The sequence below is a fragment of the Polypterus senegalus genome, chromosome 17, assembly GCF_016835505.1.
Source record: "Polypterus senegalus isolate Bchr_013 chromosome 17, ASM1683550v1, whole genome shotgun sequence".
NCBI lineage: Eukaryota > Metazoa > Chordata > Cladistia > Polypteriformes > Polypteridae > Polypterus > Polypterus senegalus.
Window position 1 is genome coordinate 30269714 of NC_053170.1, and position 21163 is coordinate 30290876.

The following is a 21163-nucleotide window of genomic DNA, read 5'->3' on the forward strand; positions in this document are numbered from 1 at the left end:
TGATGACACTGCTATTGTGGGCTGCATCAGGAGTGGACAGGAGGAGGAGTACAGAAAGTTAATCAAAGACTTTGTTAAATGGTGCGACTCAAACCACTTACACCTTAACACCAGCAAGACCAAGGAGCTGGTGGTGGATTTTAGGAGGCCTAGGCCCCTCATGGACCCTGTGATCATCAGAGGTGACTTGTGCAGAGGGTGCAGACCTTTAAATATCTGGGAGTGCAGCTGGATGACAAATTGGACTGGACTGCCAATACTGATGCTCTATGTAAGAAAGGTCAGAGCAGACTATACTTTCTGAGAAGGCTGGCATCCTTCAACATCTGCAGTAAGATGCTGCAGATGTTCTACCAGACGGTTGTGGCGAGTGCCCTCTTCTATGCGGTGGTGTGCTGGGGTGGCAGCATAAAGATGAAAGACGCCTCACGCCTGGACAAACTTGTTAAGAAGGCAGGCTCCATTGTAGGATTAAAGTTGGACAGTTTAACATCTGTGGCAGAGCGACAGACACTAAGCAAACTCCTGTCAATCATGAAGAATCCACTGCATCCACTGAACAGTGTCATCTCCAGACAGAGGAGTAGCTTCAGTGACAGACTTTTGTCACTGTCCTGCTCCACTGACAGACTGAGGAGATCGTTCCTCCTTCACACTATGCGACTCTTCAGTTCCACCCGGGGGAGTAAATGCGAACATTAATTTTATTTTAATTTTTTTCATTTTTATTACTATTTAATTTAATATTGTTTCTTTGTATAAGTATACTGCTGCTGGATTATGTGAATTTCCCCTTGGGATTAATAAAGTATCTATCTATCTATCTATCTATCTATCTATCTATCTATCTATCTATCTATCTATCTATCTATCTATCTATCTATCTATCTATCTATCTATCTATCTATCTATCTATCTATCTATCTATCTATCTATCTATCAAACCCGTCTTAAACATTGCCTTTCTCAAACCTCGCATCAGACGAAATCCGTTCCGCGTTTTACAGAGGAATGACTCACCTGCGAAGTGAGCACATTAGAGGACTCCGCCGAGGACTCCAGACCGCATTTTGTAAGCGTCTTACTACTGTACTGGTCTCCGAAACGTAGACTAAGAAGTATCTTCGAGCAGAGTGTTTCAGTTTCTGTCAAAGTTGGATTTTTTTTTGCTGTCAAGCTACGATGATTCTTTTGAGAGGAACACCGTGACAGGCAGGTAAAAGAGGTCTCCGATTTTAAGTTACTCTCACCTGAAAGTTACATGCTTTTTGCTGCTGCCGCCAGGGTGGCTGTTTTTAAAACTCTTGGGTGCACCTGTATGTCGGCCTCTTTCACAGGGATAGAAAATACAACGCGTTTGGTGTCTTTTTTTTTGCTCACAAGAGTTGTGCAGCTAACAGCAGTGCTGTTACACGGTGAAGTGGGTCAGGTTCTGCAGCGGGGCATGGGAATGTCACCTTCTGCATCCACACGCCGCGAAGACTGCAGACACGCACACCTGCCAGGAGGGAGCGAGCGAGCGCGCGCGGGGTGGGGGGGCTCTTAACGATACTGGAAAGCGGAGGGTGTCAAACTGGGCATCAGTGTACAATAAGTGTAATCGCTCCTGTGGCTTATTTTCGTTAACATGTAACAGACAGATACAAGTGCACCTTTCATGCAAATTTAAGCAAGGAGTTCATATTGCGAAAGTAAACACACCGCACCCTCGGAAAAGCACCGAACATGGGTGTGAGCAGCTGTTGAGAACAGGGTGGCCCTGTTGCCCATCCCTGTGTCTCAATGCTGTCTGGAGGACACTCTTGTTTTTTTTGAAACCGGGTGGAAACGAATGAATCAGTCTTTGCAAAATCTGCTGCTTAACTTTCATCAGCTGCTTTTTTATTTGTTTAGGGATTCATGGCTAAAGGGAATCGTTTTGCTCTGAGAATGCCATAGGAGATGTACTGACCTAAATCTTCTTTGCAGAGCAGTTAGGGCACATTTTTTATATATAAAAAAGCAAAACAAAACAGTATCTCTTGTGTTGATAACGACAGCCTGATCTTTCTCAACTAGAGGTTATGGGACATTCTTGTTTTGGTTGGGTGCACTAGTAGGCATGGATGTGTTGTAACTAATTGCATGAATGAACATCAGTAAAAAGCCTTCTGGCAATTGGGATTGCTATGCTATCAGGGAGCACAGGAATGAAGGAGTTAAACATGGTGTTTACATATGCCAGTGAAGTACACAGAATCCATCCCAATGTCTAATTCAGAGTCTCAGGGTCCAGAGCCTATTCCAGCAAAAGCACCTACAAGTCAGGAACCATCCCTGGAGTTGTGGATCACCATCCATCACAGGACACAGGACACACTTGTACAAAATGAGCCATACATACATGCTTTACAAAATGGATGTGGTGGTTTTTATTATTATTGTGTATATGACAGACATCTGGATGCAAGGATTGTATAAAACCTTGATTTGTTACATCTGCTTATAGATTTTCTTCAGAGTTGGAGCACAGGCAGAAACTGAACCAGCAATCTTGTGATTTATTGCCAGTGCCCTAAACACTATACCACACTACCTGTAGGTTCTTAACGCTTTTGTTGTCAGCAGGTAAAGAAGAAGAAGAAGAAAATAAAGCCTTTAGTTGTGATTTGTTTTACCAAGTGATCTATATTATTATTAAAGGTTAAAGCCAAACCTTGATGGCACAATCATCCTTTGTAGGGCACACTCAACACAGAAAAAAATCATTCATACTTGAAGTCACCAGTTAAGCTAACTCACAAATCTTAGTGATTTTGGAAGCAAAATGGATTATTAGGGAGTGCATCCACAATCCATACAGCCCTTTGGAACTGTGAGAGGAATAGTATTGTGTCCCACACCACTATTCCACCATTTGCCTTCATTAGTTCATTAGTTTGTTTCATTGTTACCTCCATTGTTCTATAATTGACAAGTGGTATGTAGTTTAACATCATGATTGCATATTTTATTTCAGAATATGGCCCCACTTTCTGTGAGAATGTGCTTTCTCTTTTCTGTTTTCAATGTACTTCCTTTTAGTTTATGGCTGTTTCTTCTAATACGAGCTGCACTGGTAACCAGGAAGAAAGTTACTTGGTTCACTTTATTGAAATTAATCTGCCACTTCTATATTTCCTCATCTTACACAGCTGTTCTTTCAGAGCAGTTTATCAAGTGGGAGCTCATGCTGCAGGTTACAAAAGTTACAAAATTCTTTTTGCAGCAAAACAAAAACAATGTCAACGAGTAAGGTTTTCATTTAAAATCTTCTTAGAGTAAGAAAAAAAGAGTCAAACATAATTAATATACAACATTTTCACAGTAACCACTACCTCAAGGTGCTTTACGGATAATATATGGCTGTTGAAAAAAGAACTTTGTGGTTTAGAGCCACACGCCCATAATGTCTTCCATAAATATTTGTTTACAACAGCCAGCATCAGCAGTAAGTTAAAATGTAATTGTCTAAGTAAAGAAAAACACAATAGACTGACTACTTTACTCCATCCACCTGTTGTCCATCCATCATTTTTCACACCTGATAATGCCCTTTAGGACCACAATATGCATTTGCTTTTTTAAAATTTTGTTTAAAGGTATTGATATTATTTGAAGAAAACAACATTCCATACAATCATATCAAACTTAACAAACCATAATTGTAGTTGCTTTTTCCAGACAATACAGGGTACAAGGAAGGAAAAAAGAGATAATTGTTAGTCGAATAAGATTAAAGAAAATGAAAAAGCTGTGTATTCATCCCTTATCAGCACCCAAGAGTACTATAGTTTTGTTTATTGATTTATTTTTGGTTAATTTGCAAATCTGAAAATTGTTCCATTCTATGTTTTGAAATCAGAAAGCAGGAAGTAATTCATTTCATTGACACTAAAAAAGCTTACAACAATGTGTAATGTAGATGAATGCACAGCATGTGTAAAATCTTATTAATGGTAGGGTGTGGAAGACGTGGTGTATTTCACTTAAATTTTGCATTGTGACTAGCAATGGTACTACATAAAATGTTCACCATATGCTCGGTCTTCATAATAGTTTATTAATCAAAGCATTTTTGGAAATCTATTCTTAACTGAAGTGCATTAGCAATTCAAATTAGAATTGGGCTTAGAATCCTGATTAGTAAACTATGTTCCTGTGATCAATAAAGCAATATCTATCTATCTATCTATCTATCTATCTATCTATCTATCTATCTATCTATCTATCTATCTATCTATCTATCTATCTATCTATCTCTTCAATGTGTATCTACTGTATGTATTATGCAACTGTGTATCTATGTACATGTGACAAAAGCAGAAGCCGAACAGCATTGCACAGTTGATGACATAGATATTGCACATGCAGCTAATAAAACAGATAAACTGTATACTGTATATTGTAGCGGGGCAAATGAAAGGTCAGGACCAAAGCCAAGTGCCTGGATTGCCAACTGGGCAAAACCCTGTTTAATTCAAACAAAAGTAACAAAAAAAAATAACGAATAGGATGCAATTGAGTATGGTTTTTGTGAGGGACAATTTCCCTTTAGGAATCACTTGGCAGCAAGCTCTGGACCCAGTCTGCATATTAACAAGGTCAGCGTAGGAATGAGACATGGCCTTACAGGAGCGAAGCTTCCTTGGCTTCGTTACACTCATGGGGCAGTTTTTTAGGCTGTGGGGGAAAAAGGACACAAGACAATTAGTGACAGTACCCCCTCTCATCATGCGGTGGTAATACTTATTTTAGGCGAACCTGTAAGATGACCCTGTGGTATGCATGTGTGACTATATGTTATTAATCTAACTTGTAACTCAACTCTATAAACAAATTGTCAACCTTCAGTTTGTTATTTTTTATGATATTTGAAACAACTCCATTTGTTTCCAAATTTATGAGCTTAGCACAGCTGGTCATGTAAATATATATGAAACAAAGAGGCTATATTTAATCCCCTTGGGATTAATAAAGTATCTATCTATCTATCTATTCTGCATCTTGTGCTCATGACACATTCTGAGATTAGAGACCACCACCTGCCTGTGAAGATTATGGTGCCTCCTGTGAAGTCCATTCACAATCACTCCTTTGGATGATAATACAGTGGTGTGAAAAACTATTTGCCCCCTTCCTGATTTCTTATTCTTTTGCATGTTTGTCACACAAAATGTTTCTGATCATCAAACACATTTAACCATTAGTCAAATATAACACAAGTAAACACAAAATGCAGTTTTTAAATGATGGCTTTTATTATTTAGGGAGAAAAAAAATCCAAACCTACATGGCCCTGTGTGAAAAAGTAATTGCCCCTTGTTAACAAATAACCTAACTGTGGTGTATCACACCTGAGTTCAATTTCCGTAGCCACCCCCAGGCCTGATTACTGCCACACCTGTTTCAATCAAGAAATCACTTAAATAGGAGCTGCCTGACACAGAGAAGTAGACCAAATGCACCTCAAAAGCTAGACATCATGCCAAGATCCAAAGAAATTCAGGAACAAATGAGAACAGAAGTAACTGAGATCTATCAGTCTGGTAAAGGTTATAAAGCCATTTCTAAAGCTTTGGGACTCCAGCGAACCACAGTGAGAGCCATTATCCACAAATGGCAAAAACATGGAACAGTGGTGAACCTTCCCAGGAGTGGCCGGCCGACCAAAATTACCCCAAGAGCGCAGAGACGACTCATCTGAGAGGTCACAAAGACCCCAGGACAACGTCTAAAGAACTGCAGGCCTCACTTGCCTCAATTAAGGTCAGTGTTCACGACTCCACCATAAGAAAGAAACTGGGCAAAAACGGCCTGCATGGCAGATTTCCAAGACGCAAACCACTGTTAAGCAAAAAGAACATTAGGGCTCGTCTCAATTTTGCTAAGAAACATCTCAATGATTGCCAAGACTTTTGGGAAAATACCTTGTGGACTGATGAGACAAAAGTTGAACTTTTGGAAGGCAAATGTCCGTTACATCTGGCGTAAAAGGAACACAGCATTTCAGAAAAGAACATCATACCAACAGTAAAATATGGTGGTGGTAGTGTGATGGTCTGGGGTTGTTTTGCTGCTTCAGGACCTGGAAGGCTTGCTGTGATAGATGGAACCATGAATTCTACTGTCTACCAAAAAATCCTGAAGGAGAATGTCCGCCATCTGTTCGTCAACTCAAGCTGAAGCGATCTTGGGTGCTGCAACAGGACAATGACCCAAAACACACCAGCAAATCCACCTCTGAATGGCTGAAGAAAAACAAAATGAAGACTTTGGAGTGGCCTAGTCAAAGTCCTGACCTGAATCCAATTGAGATGCTATGGCATGACCTTAAAAATGCGGTTCATGCTAGAAAACCCTCAAATAAAGCTGAATTACAACAATTCTGCAAAGATGAGTGGGCCAAAATTCCTCCAGAGTGCTGTAAAAGACTCATTGCAAGTTATCACAAACGCTTGATTGCAGATATTGCTGCTAAGGGTGGCCCAACCAGTTATTAGGTTCAGGGGCAATTACTTTTCACACAGGGCCATGTAGGTTTGGATTTTTTCTCCCTAAATAATAAAACCATCATTTAAAAACTGCATTTTGTGTTTACTTGTGTTATATTTGACTAATGGTTAAATGTGTTTGATGATCAGAAACATTTTGTGTGACAAACATGCAAAAGAATAAGAAATCAGGAAGGGGGCAAATAGTTTTTCACACCACTGTAAATGCTTTTACATTTACCTGCTGGTTTGACATTTGTGCTTTGCACCCTCCCCCACCATAACCTATTGTCTATGGGGGAGGAGCATAAGATTTAGATTCATCAAAATTTCAATCTCTAGTTTTCAATGGATTACGATGTTTTAGGGTCCCCGATACCGAAAACATCGAAATCTCAATGATGTGTGTGTGTCACAGTTTCTTGAGGATGGTCTAGACTAAAATGGCTGTTGAGATGACAATGCGCTCATTAGGTTTTGAGCCAAATCATGCAAGAGAAAGAGGCACTCGTAAATACCATAATTCTGCAATTAATTATGAATTATTCTCATCAATTGCTATCGTAATTACCTATTTTATGATCAGAAAGATCAGCATCAGAGCTGAAATGTTGTAGAATAGTTTGGGTATCTTGGTTCCTAGGTCGCAAAGCCTATGGCGCTTACGTTCAAATTTTTTCCAAGGTAACTTAAAGTTTGAATTTGTACATTTTCTAAACTGACTTTTCCTTGCAAAGTTACAGAGAACTATATAATTGCTTAGTCTAAAAAAAACACTATTTGTGGATATTATATGTTTTCCAAGTAAAAGACAGAAAAACATATATATTGTGGTAGCCGACCTGGACACAGACAGGCAGACTTGTTCATGTCACCCACAACACGTTTATTTACACTACTATATACAAGTAATAAGTGCCACACAACCCCAAAGTCCCCAAAGTCCTGGCCACAACACAATGCCTTGTCTCTTCCTTCAAGCCGCCTCCTTGCCTCCTCCAGAGACCTCGTCCTCTTCCACCCGACTCTAGCCATTGTATGAAGGGAGGCGGCCCCTTTCATATCCACCCAGATGTGCTCCAGGTGTGTCTCGGCAATCTTCCACCGACACGCCCCAGTGCCGGAAGCACTCCGGGTGTCCGTGCTCCTCTTCCCCCAGCACTTCCGGGTGTGCTGGAAGTGCTGAGGTCCAGGGCTCCAAAAGCATAGGGGCGCCCCCTGGCGGTGACCACGGGCCCCTACAGGGTTGAGCTTCAAAGCTCTGTACCTGTGGCCCCCAAAGGTACCAGGGTGGTCACCCCCACATAGTCTGGGGAAGGCATAAGCCCTCCTCCGGTCCTCCTGTGCATCCCAGCTGGGTCGCCCCCAAGCCATCTCTGACTATATATATATATATATATATATATATATATATATATATATATATATATATATATATATATATATATATATATATATATACACAAGTTACTTTATCTTTCATGTAATACACTGATAAAATTGCATACTGTATTTTGAATGTAGCTTTTAAAATTTATTATAGAGTAACAGCATAATAAATTTTATATTATAGTCTGTAACGTGTAACTTCATGCCTAAATATATCTTACCCGGAATGTTGTTATATACTTAATAGCACAGACAAAACTTTTTGATAACATAGCTACTACTGTCAAATCTGCTTTTACATATAGTTCATAAGTTGACAAATTAATACTTCTGCTATTTCGGTTGCAACCCACCCATATAAACATTTTTGCTAAGTCTTTTACATGATAATGACTGAAATACTTTAGGGCATTATTGTTACTGCACAAATGGGGGCTGCATTGACCTCCTTAATGCAGATACAGAGAAACACAATGAGGTTCTCACAGGAATGCAGTGTTATAAGGAAACACTCAGAAATGGGCTTCACACCTCAGTCGTGTCTCTGCATTAAGTAGCCAGTGAAAAGAGGTAGGGATTTTTACATATGCGGGATACTTATTGTTATTGTACGATATTAGATGTACATAGTGTGGCATTGTGGAATCTTTGAATGTGTAGTCTTAATTTTACAGGAACTAACCTTCATATTTCTCTAGGTAGTGAGACAAGCAATTTCTTAATAAGTGCAGAATTTATTTTCTGTATTCTACACACTACAGCTTCCATCCATCCATTATCCAACCCTCTATATCCTAACTACAGGGTCAGGAGCTGGAGCCAATCCCGTCCAACAAAGGGCGCGAGGCAGGAAACAAACCCCGGGCATGGCGCCAGCCCACTACAGCACACTACACCTTCTATTTGTAAATCTTTCTCAACTTCTAAAATGTGTAAAAAATCTTATTTTGCACTACAATATATGGTGGCAACATTTTAAATTTAAAAGGATGTGCCTTTTTAGTGGTTTTTCTTGTTGAAATAATAATTTCACTTTGAAGGAGACATTCAGATAAAATGTTAGTCTGCTGTCTAAGGCAGTAAAGATGTAATATTTTGCTGGCTCTGAAGTAACTGATTCACTGCCAGACTTTAAAAAACACAAAGCAGTTTACAGCAATGAGCACTGGTGTTTAAGCAGAGGTGAACCTGATATCTCTGTTCCTGTTTTCTGATCTGACCTGTGCTTGGTTAGCTCAGAGAATATTCATTGCGGTCAAACTTGGTGCTTCATTTCCTGCACATTGTAAAACAGATGCAGTGACTGCAAAATCTATATGGGCTGCTAAAACTTTGCCATGGATCAGTGCCTGCTTCTGCTTTTTTAAAGCTGTATCTGACTGTTTTGAAATGCTCATGCTTAACAATGAGAGGAAGTGTTTTTTATTTTAAACTGAAGCATAACATATTGAGCATTCAAAAATATCCACATCCAGATATTATGTTTAATAATATTTCAACAAATATGAAGTTTTAAAATTTCAGTGGCACAAAGTATAAATTGCACGGACTCAATTATTTAATCTTTTTTAACTACTTCTGGAGATACACTAGACAGGAGACCAACGTGACAGCATCACAAGAGAGGTGCAACCTACGCATGTAAACTGACTGGGCTGACATTCAAACAGAGACACCTGGAGCTGTGAGACTTCACCACTAACCGCTGCACCACAGTTATACGTCAAGCATGTACATTTTATTTTTCAGATTGTTTTGTCTTGAAGTAGGACGTTAAATCAGAAAACAAAAGCTGAGACCTTACCCAGGTCTTTTAGATTTAATAAAGTTTGTGTCATGTACAGTAAATACAAAATAGCTCTAGACTGGCTGTAGGCTGTGTGTAACTCCCAGGCTTTTTTTTTCCAGCTATCAGACTACTGAAGGTGTTTTGTTGCATCATTTGTACAATGTGGTGGGTTGCACCTCAACTCTGCTAAGAAGAATCTCAGATGTCCTCTTTTTGAAGTCACTACTAACATAATACACTGCTAGGTTAGGTTAGTAGGCCTGGTACCTTTTCACTGCTTTCCCCTTTAGAAATTAAAGGAAGTCTTAAGTAAATCTAGGCAGCAGGAGTAGTCAGCTTCTCAAAATAATTAATCTTGGCACAATTATCTGTCTGAATTTTAAAGAAAACTTCCCATGAAAGTTGAAACATAGTAGAGAGTTTACAATGTTAATCTTATGCTTACCACTGTTTAACACTATACATTTATATTTAAATCTGTCCATAGACAAAATGTTAAACTGTAGAAAATTAGTTTTTGCTATTATTTGGCATAACCACGGTTAACACCAACAATAACAAATTGAAAGTAATTTCCTCAGAACACATTTTTAAGTTTTATAGGGCTAAGGTTCTAGAAATGCATACTGTATAGGCAGTTGAAAATTAATGGATGTTTGTTGGATCTTCACTATAATATTACTTCATAGATGTACCGTATGAACATTTGAGCAACGTAGGTAGCATGGCAGAGAGTAGGACTTTAAGGGCCTTCAAATCTCGACTTGATGTTATTTTGGTGAATGGAAGTCAATAGGATTGGGGAGCTTATTGGTTCAAATGCCCTGTTCTTGTCACAATTGTTGTCATGTTCTAATAATTTTTTAATCTTTCTGAAATAATTGTAAGTGATTTTTGATTTTGTGCTCAAGAAATATACATTTACTGTCATTATACTTGGATACAGTACAGTGAAAATACATTATAAATAGTCCATCTAGGACATAAATATTGAATTTGAAGTGAGACAGCTACTAAATGGTGCAAGAATATAGTGCAGCAGATACAGATCTTGTTTATTATAATTATGGAAAAGAATCACATTAATTATACATATTAGATTATAAGCATACTGTAGAATAAATACCTGAAAAGTGATCAATAATTTTAAGCAACTATGGCTGAAGACAGAAGTGATGTGAGATAGTAAAGTAGGTGATAAAGTTGTGGTCTTCATTCTCAGATTGTGCTGAGTATATGATTTTATATAATCAAGTAGCAGCGTGAATTGTTTTTAAGGTTGGCGATGCAGCATTGCATAGTTCAGTTTTACTCAGTAAATGGCAGAAACTGTTGCTGGTGTATGCTAAATCAAATGTGATGGACAGTGCTTTTCTCAGATATCTTCTGACAAAAAGGCAAGTTTTTGGTAGGTGTATGCCCACAATAATAGATGGACCCTTTTCTTAACTCGATGTGGTCCGATACAGTGCAGTCAGTATAACAGACTGTGATGCTTCTAATCAGTATGCTCACCATTGTGATAGAGAAGATTGTGTTTCCTCAGCCTCTTCTTTTGGAAAAGTGATGTTTTTTATCATGAGAGATCGAATGAGACTTCTAAGAATTTGAAGATATTCACTGTTTCCTAATCATTACAGTTAACTGAAGTTGAAGATCAGCTCATCTGTTTTGGTGATATTGAAGAATGCAGTTTTTCTCTTAGTTAGCTTGGAATTTCATTGCTTCCCTATGGGCTACCTTTGACTTGTTGGCAATAAACAACACAATTATTGTGTTATCTGCTGGAGCTTGTGTCACGCTTGGCAAAATAGCCATGATAGAAAAGGTGGGACAACAGTGGATGGAACACAAAACCCATCAGTGCCACAGTATACTTTAGTATAACTCAGAATTTATTTGATGTGTGTTCTCTAAGCCTAGTTTGAGGTTTACCAGTCAGGAAGTTCTATATCCAGATACAGCGGGTGGGTTTATCTCAAAGTGCATAAGCTTTGTGACTAACTTTATGCAGTTGATAATGTTGAAACTAAAGACTATAAATGCTACTCTCATCTGAGTATTTCTTTTATGAAGGTGAAATAAGTTTAGTGGCAATAGCTGTTGAAATTGTGTCCTCCAAGGATCTGTTGTGTGTTGGGCAAACTGACACAAGTCAAGTGCACTGGCATTTTGGACTTACATAATTATGTGCGTTGAATAACCACTGAAAACAGATCATAGTGATCAGAGTTAGCAGAATAGACTGGCAATCATTGCACAGTATTGTTGATTGTATATTCCTTTGGAACTGGACAATTAGTAGTGTTTTAAAGGAGGTAGGAGAATTAAAGCAAAGAGGATGCACCTGACCACAATCTGAAGTGTCACAGCAAAGGGTTGAATAGATACACCCCCATATCAGAAAAAGATGGGACAATATGGAACATGCAAATAAAAAACAGTGATTCTTAAGTTTACTTTAACTTGTATTTAATTACAGACAGTAGGAACCAAAGATATTTCATGTTTTGCCTGGTCAACATCATTTCATTTATTACCCATTCTTGCAATTAAGGTCTGCAACACACTCCAAAAAAAAGTTGGGATGGGGGCAAATTGGGGCCAGTAATGAGGTCAAAAATTAAACAATGATGTGATTTCAAACAGGTGATGTCAACATTGTAAACCTGATTTGGTACAAAAGCAGTATCCATGAAAGGCTGAGACTTTGTAGAGCAAAGATGGGCAGAGGATCTGCAGTTTGTCAACAAATGCATGAGAAGATTATTAAGATGTTTAAAAGCAACGTTTCTCAAAGACAGATTGGAACGGATTTGCATATTTCTCCTTCTATAGTGCATAATACTATTAAACAATTCAAGGAATCTGGAGGAGTTTTAGTGTATAAAGGGCAAGGTTGCAAACCTAAACTGAACTCCCGTGAGCTCCGATCCCTCAGATGGCACAGCATCAAGAACCGTCACTCATCAATAGCTGATATCACCACATGGACAAGGAATTACTTTGGCAAATCTTTGCCAAGCATGACAATATGAAGTTGTATTCACAAATGCCACTTTACCAACTTTACTGTGCAAAAAAGATGCCTTATGTTAGCCATATGTTAGCCATGTTCAGAAGCGGCGCTGAGATGGATCATCACACAGTGGAAACGTGTATTGTGGCTAGGTGAATCAGTATTCCAGATGCGTTTTGGAAAAAATGGACAGCATGCGCTTTGTACCAAAGACTTTTATCAGCAACAAGTCCAAAAGCCAGGGTCTGTCATGATATAGGTTTGTGTCAGTGCCCTAGGCAAAGGTAATTTATACTTCTTTGATGGCAGCATTAATGCAGAAAAGTACATTGAGATTTTAGAGCAACATATGCTGCTGTCAAGACGACATCTTTTTCAGGTACATCCATGTATTTTGTCAATAAGACAATGCATTAGCACATTCTTCACACATTACAAAGGTGGTACAAGCACTTGACTAGCCTGCCTGCAGTCCTGACTTGTCCCCAATAAAGTATGTGCAGAGAACTTTGAAATTAAAAATGTGACAATGATAACTAGGTACTGTTGCACACCTTAAGATGTGTTTGCAGGAAGAATGGGATAAAATAACACCTGAATGACATCATCACTTCGTATCCTCAGTGCCATAACATCTTTTAAGTGTTGTGAGAAGCAATGGCGACTTTACAAAGAGGTGAATGCTTTACCATCCCACCTTTTTTTTTGGAATGTGTTGCAGGTCTGAAATGCAGGAATTGATGTATCTCAACAAATTAAATGAGCAATCAGCACTAGATTGTTCCTCCTTCACCCATGATTATACTCAGTATATTACTTTGCCGATCACCACTTCTTTGTCCCTTCCTTTTTTACAAGCTGTGTGCTTCTGGTTTCACCTTTTATTTGCCTATAAATGCAGAACGCAATCATTCCTTTCATCACCTGACGCTCATTTCACCTCAGATGGTGTCATTATTTAAACAAGCTTTTTGTCTTTATCCAGTACCTTTGAGTTCTTTTTGTTTGCCTTTGTATTGTAATTCTGAAGTTTCTTTTATTTTTGACCTTTGCTTCATGCCTAACTACCAAATAATTTGCATAGAGGTTTTGCATTTTGGGCGGCATGGTGGCGCAGTGGGTAGTGCTCTTGCCTCACAGTTAGGAGACCCGGGTTTACTTCCCGGGTCCTCCCTGCATGGAGTTTGCATGTTCTCCCCGTGTCTGCATGGGTTTCCTCCCACAGTCCAAAGAGATGCAGGTTAGGTGCATTGGCGATCCTAAATTGTGCTTGGTGTGTGGGTATGTGTGTGCCCTGTGGTGGGCTGGCACCCTGCCCGGGGTTTGTTTCCTGCCTTGCGCCCTGTGTTGGCTGGGATTGGTTCCAGCAGACCCCCGTGACCCTGTAGTTAGGATATAGCGGGTTGGATAATGGATGGCTTTACGTTTTTTTTATTATTGGTATGTTTTAGACCTTCTTCCCTGCTTTTGCCTGTTCTCTTTAACTTTGTTTAATCCTCATAAGAACTGTTTATGTGGTTTGACCATGTCTACTCAATCTTTAAAACAACTAGGTATTACTTTTCATATAGTAATCTGTGAATTTACTTTCTGTGGCAACTTTGGTTCACATGTTTGACAGATCTTTATGCTCAAATGTGGACCACTTCTAAAGGGACACTGAGAAGTAAAAACAAGGTGAAAACACATCATATATTAAACAAGTAAAGTTTGGGTAAAATATTATGTTGTTTCAGAAAGTATTTCTCCTAACATTTCACACTCATAAAAAGTAAATTATTGATTTAAACGGCTTATCTAAGTAGTCTAGATTCAGAAAACGGTATGGTTTTTTTTCTCTCATGTAAACATTTAGGGTGCTTATCTACCACAAGCATCTTTGTTGATTCTAATGTGAAGCACAGTGTGGTTTACAAGAATATTTTTCCTTTTGAATGCAATCAGCTTCAGCCAAAGAGGATGAAGACATTATTATATGTGCAAATCTATTTATATTCTTTCGTGGGGGCTTACATAGAAGACAAGCGGAACAAAAATTTCAAAATCAGATAGATGCAGCACTTACTACAATGTCATCTGTACTGACACACTTTGATCCTGTTTTGTTTTATGTTGCAGGTTTCTTTAGATTTAGGAGATAGTTTTTATTTTCTTGAAAATCCACAAAGTCAGTTTGGTAAAAATTATGCTATCAGTGCATGCTATTTAGAACAATAAACACGCCAACTTCTCAAATAGAAAAGAAGAAAAAAAAGTACAGACACCGTGTGATAATAAAGCCTTTTCTTGTCCTGGTCACAGTATAATAGTTTCATTATAAACTGAGAACAATGTTCGTGATGTCTCTAGTAAACACAAACAGTAGCTAAAGCATTAATGTTTTCCACACAGTGAAGTACTAAAAATTGTCATCCAGGCTCCAGCTAATCCAAAATCAGACTAGTCACTTAACAGGCTATAGCATTTTTATTTTGTAATTTTCAGCTGTACCATGATCACATTCATTTATTTTGGCTGCAAAATGACCATATACATGGCATGCCCAAAATTGAATGCATGTGTCGATTCTTGTCTAATTTATCAATATTGCAAATTTTTTCATACCATCCTTTTTTTTTTTAACCCTTGTACTTTGGCTTCCCTGTTTACTGTGAAGACAACCCTGATGATTTCTAAAATGAATTGATAAGAACCTAGTTTTTGAGTTGTCAAGCTCTCCCACGTAATTACTTCTCTAAACTAACATTTCCTTTACACTACGCCCACAAAGCAAACATTAGCCGTTAGGTTTGATAATTTCCTTTGTTCTTTGCAGAATGTCATAAACACATAGAATGTTATTATAGAATGTACCTGATGAAAATGTAACATAAATATTTATGAAAAACTGTTGATTGTTTTATTTAAAATTATAACAGTGGTTATTAAGGGAGCAAGTCAGAGTTGTTTAATGGACATATTAACATGTACTGCACATTAAAAAGTCAACGGTGTGGTACTATATGTTCATAGATACTGATGTACGTGATATTCTCAAACCTGTTTTTGAATAAAGGTGTCTCATTTATATGTTCATAGATACTCATGTACATTTCATTCTCAAACCTGTTTTTGACATCTCTGTCACTTTGGATCTTCTGTAAGAGAGGGAGGACAGCCATGGACCTGTTGTTGATGATCTTGTTCAAAACTGTGATCATTCCTTTTCACATCTAAACATTTCTAAGACAAAGGATTTGTTTGTAGATTTCAGGTGCACCCCTCCTTCCGCTGCCTTAGCTTTAATTAAAGGGGAAATAATGGAGTTGGTAGATCACTACAAATATGTAGGGACAATCAATGATAACAAGCTAAACTTTAATCTTAACACAGCAAAATTGTAAGAAGAGGTTTAAGGTGGTTTAAGGTTTCTTTATTTAGTCATGTTTACACAAGAAAACATGAAATTTGCCTTCTTAGTTGCATCTAATAACAGACAGAATGAAATAAAACAGACAATAAAAACAAGAAAGGTTAAGGTAAGGCAGTTAGATAATACATATTTACACCAAAAAAAAAGGTTACAGGATATATGTCAATTATTATCTCCGATATTTCTTATTGAAAAGTCGTATGGCACTTGGAAGAAAGGAGTTCCTGGAGCGATTTGTGTGGGTTTTCAAAGCGACTATCCTTCCTGATTTACTGAACTTCAGTTCTACATGTAATGGATGACTGTCATCAGTTGAGATGATTTCCAGTTTCTTTAACAGTGCCCTCAGACACACACACTAGTCAAATCATCTACATCAGCCCCAATAACTTTAGCTGCATACTTCATAATCTGCTGGAGCTTTTTTGAGTTTTGGTTTGTCAGACTATTAAACCAGGCAATGGAACTGAAAGTGATCACAGATTGGATTAAACTGCGATAAAAGGACAACATGAAGTCCTTGTCTACTTTAAATAGTTTGAGTTTATGGAGGAGAAATAAGCGCTGGTTGCATTTAGAGAATAATTTTTTTGTATTTGTATTCCAGTTAAGATGGTTATCTAGGTAAGTTCCTAAGTATTTATATTCAGTCACAATTTCTACCTCCCCTCCCAGAACTACAATAGGTGAACATACAGATTTCTGTCTCTTAAAATCAAATATCATTTCGTTGGTCTTTTTTACATTCAGAGTGAGAGAGTTTTTCATCCTCCCCAGATATGTGTCCTATGAGCATGGTGTCATCTGCATACTTGATAATGGAGCAGTGGTCATTGTTCTGTCTCAGGTCACTTGTGTACAGAGTAAACAGTAATGGTGATAAGACACAGCCCTGCGGACTTCCTGTGTTTGAATGAATGACTATTGAAACAGTGTCCTGTACTTTAACTGTCTGTGAACGATTTAAAAGAAAGTTCTGAATCCATAGTGTAATAAATGGGTTTACATTCATACTGTTCAATTTCCCAGTCAGTATATGAGGCTGTATGGTATTGAACATTGAAGAAAAATCCAAAAAAAGTGCTCTGACATATGAACCAGGCTGATCAAGAAAGGTGTAGATTTGATTTAAGATAACAAGCAGAGCATTTCCACACTTCTTTCTTTCTAAGGAAATTCAGTAGTTTTAGAGTGGACAAAACCATAATGACAATTTTTCCCAAGTCCTTTACTGAAACTGTTATCACATTTGCTTGTATTTGTTGGTTTGGTAACCTCAGCATTAAGAATATAAACTGTCTGAACAGCATTGTAAAAACTAGCAGTAAGATTAGTGTTTTACAGCAGACCTCTGTCACTGAGCTGTTTTGCTAACAGGTCAGGAAGAAGGCCACCTCAGTTCTGTTAGACAGGAGTCATCTTCTTTTCGCTCAAGTTCAGGTGTTTCCATCAGGCTGTAGATTTATTTTTCCGAGGGTAAGCACCAACAGGTTTAAGAACTCATTTTATTGCCAGGTGATTTACGGTAACACTAGTTTACAGCTGTTGTCTCTTGGCTTATTTTCTTGTATTTGCGTGACAACGTCTTGTTTTTGGATTATCCTGCTGGAAACAAATCTCCCTCTAGAATAGTAAAGTCTACCTACTTACCTATTTAGAGTTACCGTTCAATTCAATATGCACATCTTTGGGATCGGGAAAAAGGGAGAGTACCAAAGAGAAACTCCACTCATTGTCTGTCTTAATTGAACATAGGACTGTACAATTATGAGGGTAGCAGGTAGTAGTATATATTGTGGAAGAAGTCAAATGTAGGTGCTTTTGAAGAAGTGGATTTTTCATAATTAAGGAATTCTGCTTTGAAAAGATTAGTGAGAAGCATGTACTTTTAGTAGCAGCAGAGAAATGCCATGCTGTGAACTGAAAGATTGTATTTTCATACCTCCATGCTATTGTGTTTGAATTTCAGGTTTCAATAAACAAAAAAGTGAAAACAATAGCTGGGTAACCAAATATGGAGCAAGTGCTGGAACACAGTGACACAAATTTAGTGAGATCAGGGAGTGTTTTGTTCAAAATGTGAATTTGTCTGTTAAAGACACTGAAGAACAAATCAACAAATTGATTGTGGATTTCCGCAAACAGGCAACAGAGCACAGCCCCATCTACGTCGGAGGTGAGGCTGTGGAGCAGGTCAGCAGCTTTATGTTCCTCGAAGTCACCCTCACTGATGACCTTAAATGGTCAAGTCACACTGCAGCAGTAGTCAAGAAAGCCCAACAATGCCTTTACTTCCTCAGGAGACTGAGTAAGGCCCGGATGTCCCCCACAACCCTGTGCGGATTCTACAGGTGTACTGTGGAGTTCATCCTGACAGGATGCATCACATCCTGGTACAGCAACTGCTCAGTTCAGTACTGCAGAGCTCTGCAGCGTATGGTGAACACAGCACAGCAGATCATGGGCACACAGCTCCCTGCAATGCATGACATCCACACTACATACTGTCTGTCTCAGGAAAGTGAAGTGTATCAGGCGGGACCCCAGCCACCCTGCACTGTCACTTTTAACCCTCCTCCCATCTGGGAAGTGACTAAAGTCCATTCGGACATGCACCTCAAGGTTCAGGAACAGTTTCTACCTAACTGCAATCAGACTCATGAACAATCATTAACCTTGTGTCACCTCCACTGCTACCTGCTCGTATACTTCTGCCACTGTCTCTATTTATTCCTAGGATTTTGGTTTTATTTATTTACTTATTATATTGTGTGTGTTTTAAATTTTTTTTTTATGTCTATGTTCACTGTCTGCAGAGGCACATGAAAGTAAGCATTTCATTCTACGTGGTACTTGTACTTGTACACATGACAATAAACAATTGAAATTGAAATAATAACCATTAATTACGTAACTAACAGGGTGCCTTGAAGATTAATTTAAAGAAATAATCACATGGATGATGTATAAGGCAGTTTTTAATAAAATGTATGTTGTATGGTATCAGTAGATTAGATTAGATATACTTCATTTGTCCCCAAGACAAATTTAAACAATACAGTGGACCCTCCACTATTCTTACTAAAGGTTTATTTACTTCATTTTATTTTGCTGAAGTAGGACTCGGGATCCTTATGTTCTAAGTTATTACGAAATCTGTGTAACCAACGTCCTTATCATGTCTGTTTATTTTAAATATCTGACTATATATTTAAAAAAACACATCTCAGCATGTTTATTTTTTTCCTGATTTATCAACTCGTCAATATGCTCATCAAAACACCTTCTAGAATCACATGATAAAATGTACAAGATATGGCATATGTTGAATTATTAAAATAGTAAATAAGACAGAAACAAAACATACAGTATATTACACTGAAATTTGCATTGCTCTTTTAATTAAAATTGATTAGTCATTCAATATTGTGACCCTAAATTAGGCTGAGCAGTTTTTGTATGATATGTTGCTCATTTCGATTTAAAACAAGATAAAAGTCAAATTATATTTTTTAATCACTAAGTAAATTTACTGTATAAAAGAGACAATGTAAACTTATTGGATGAATTGTGTTAAATCATAGTAAATCTTTTACCTTCGTTACACAAGTCGACATTTTAGGCACTGTGCAAACATTTGGATGGCCTACACACATATATATATATATATATATATATATATATATATATATATATATATATATATATATATATATATATATATATATATATATATATATATACAGTATATATCCTACTCTGCTGGGCCCTTGAGCAAGTCCCTTAAACTGCAATTACCCCAGGGGTGCTGTACAATGGCTTACCCTGAACTCTGTCCCCAAGGGGCATGCAAAAACTATCAAATTCCTAATACAAGAAATTTTATAAGGTGAAATAAAAATAAATAATAGTACCTTATTTTGTTTATTCTGGTGACTGTCATGCTTTTCAGTAAAGTTGATTCATCTTTGACTCGTGGCAAAATGAATTGGAAGAAACAAAATTTGAAGACCTATATAACATTTTACATCAAATTTTATTTGTCACATACAATTACATACACAGTACAATATGTAGTGAAATGCTTAGTCGCTAAACTACAAGACCATGCGTTAAAGAAACAATAACATTTGACTTTACAAATTTCAGTATACAGTAAATCACTATGTTAAATGAGTGCAATAGTATGCATAACATCAAAATTACAAACATGGCAAACAATAAATAAAAATACCAACTTAAATAACTCAATATAAGTAAATCAAAAATTACTTTCCTCGTTCAAGATGTGAATAGGCTGTTGACTTCATATTCTAAACATGTTTGTTGAATGTGGTACAGCTTTCACAATCCTTTTCATTTCTTGTTTTATTAAGTCTTATAAAGCCGGAGAAACTGTTACAATATCAAAGGAAATTTTGAAATCATCAGTCAGATCTGGAAGTTGCAATACTGTGCACACTGAGTCATAAAGGAGTGTGTCCTGTCTGTGTTTACACATCTGGTAACTCATCCTTTAATACAACTGGGTATTAATTTCCAAATATTAATCCTCGAATTTAGTATCTGTGGCAACATTGGTTCCCATGTTTGACAGATCTTTAAGTGATGTGTACTTTACCCAAAATGGTATTTTTTTAAAGTGTTACTTACCACTGTGACTCTGACCTGGAAAAAGGATGGGAAGATGAAATGAGAGATGTTGCTTACCCAATGTAGTTTATAGTGGCGGCCAAAAAAAAAATGCAATCTCATGATTTTGTGGAGAAAGGACATAACAAAGATGTTAATAGAACAGGACCCAATCGAGAAACACAGGACAATGACAAACAATGTGAAAAATATCCACGTAAAAAAGAAAAAAAAAATTCTGCTGTATTTTGTGTTGTATAATCCACATGTCTGTTATACATTCTTATGCACAAAACATGCAAAATGTAGGGTTTTTTGCTTAATACAGTACTTTTGAAATTGGTCAATAATCTTTTCTTCAATTGAAAAGCACTGTATTATGGGAATGCACCTTTCCTATTGAGGCTAAG

General features: G+C 37.6%; 1 protein-coding gene across 1 annotated transcript in view; it reads left to right on the forward strand.

The window, feature by feature from the left end:
- Window positions 1-1078: 1078 nt before the first annotated feature.
- Window positions 1079-21163, forward strand: part of sytl1 (synaptotagmin-like 1) — a 67180-nt gene continuing 47095 nt past the window's right edge. Inside the window, exon 1 of the mRNA XM_039740244.1 lies at window positions 1079-1216. The gene's annotated coding sequence lies outside the window, so the exon portion shown is untranslated. The remainder of the gene's footprint in view (window positions 1217-21163) is intronic.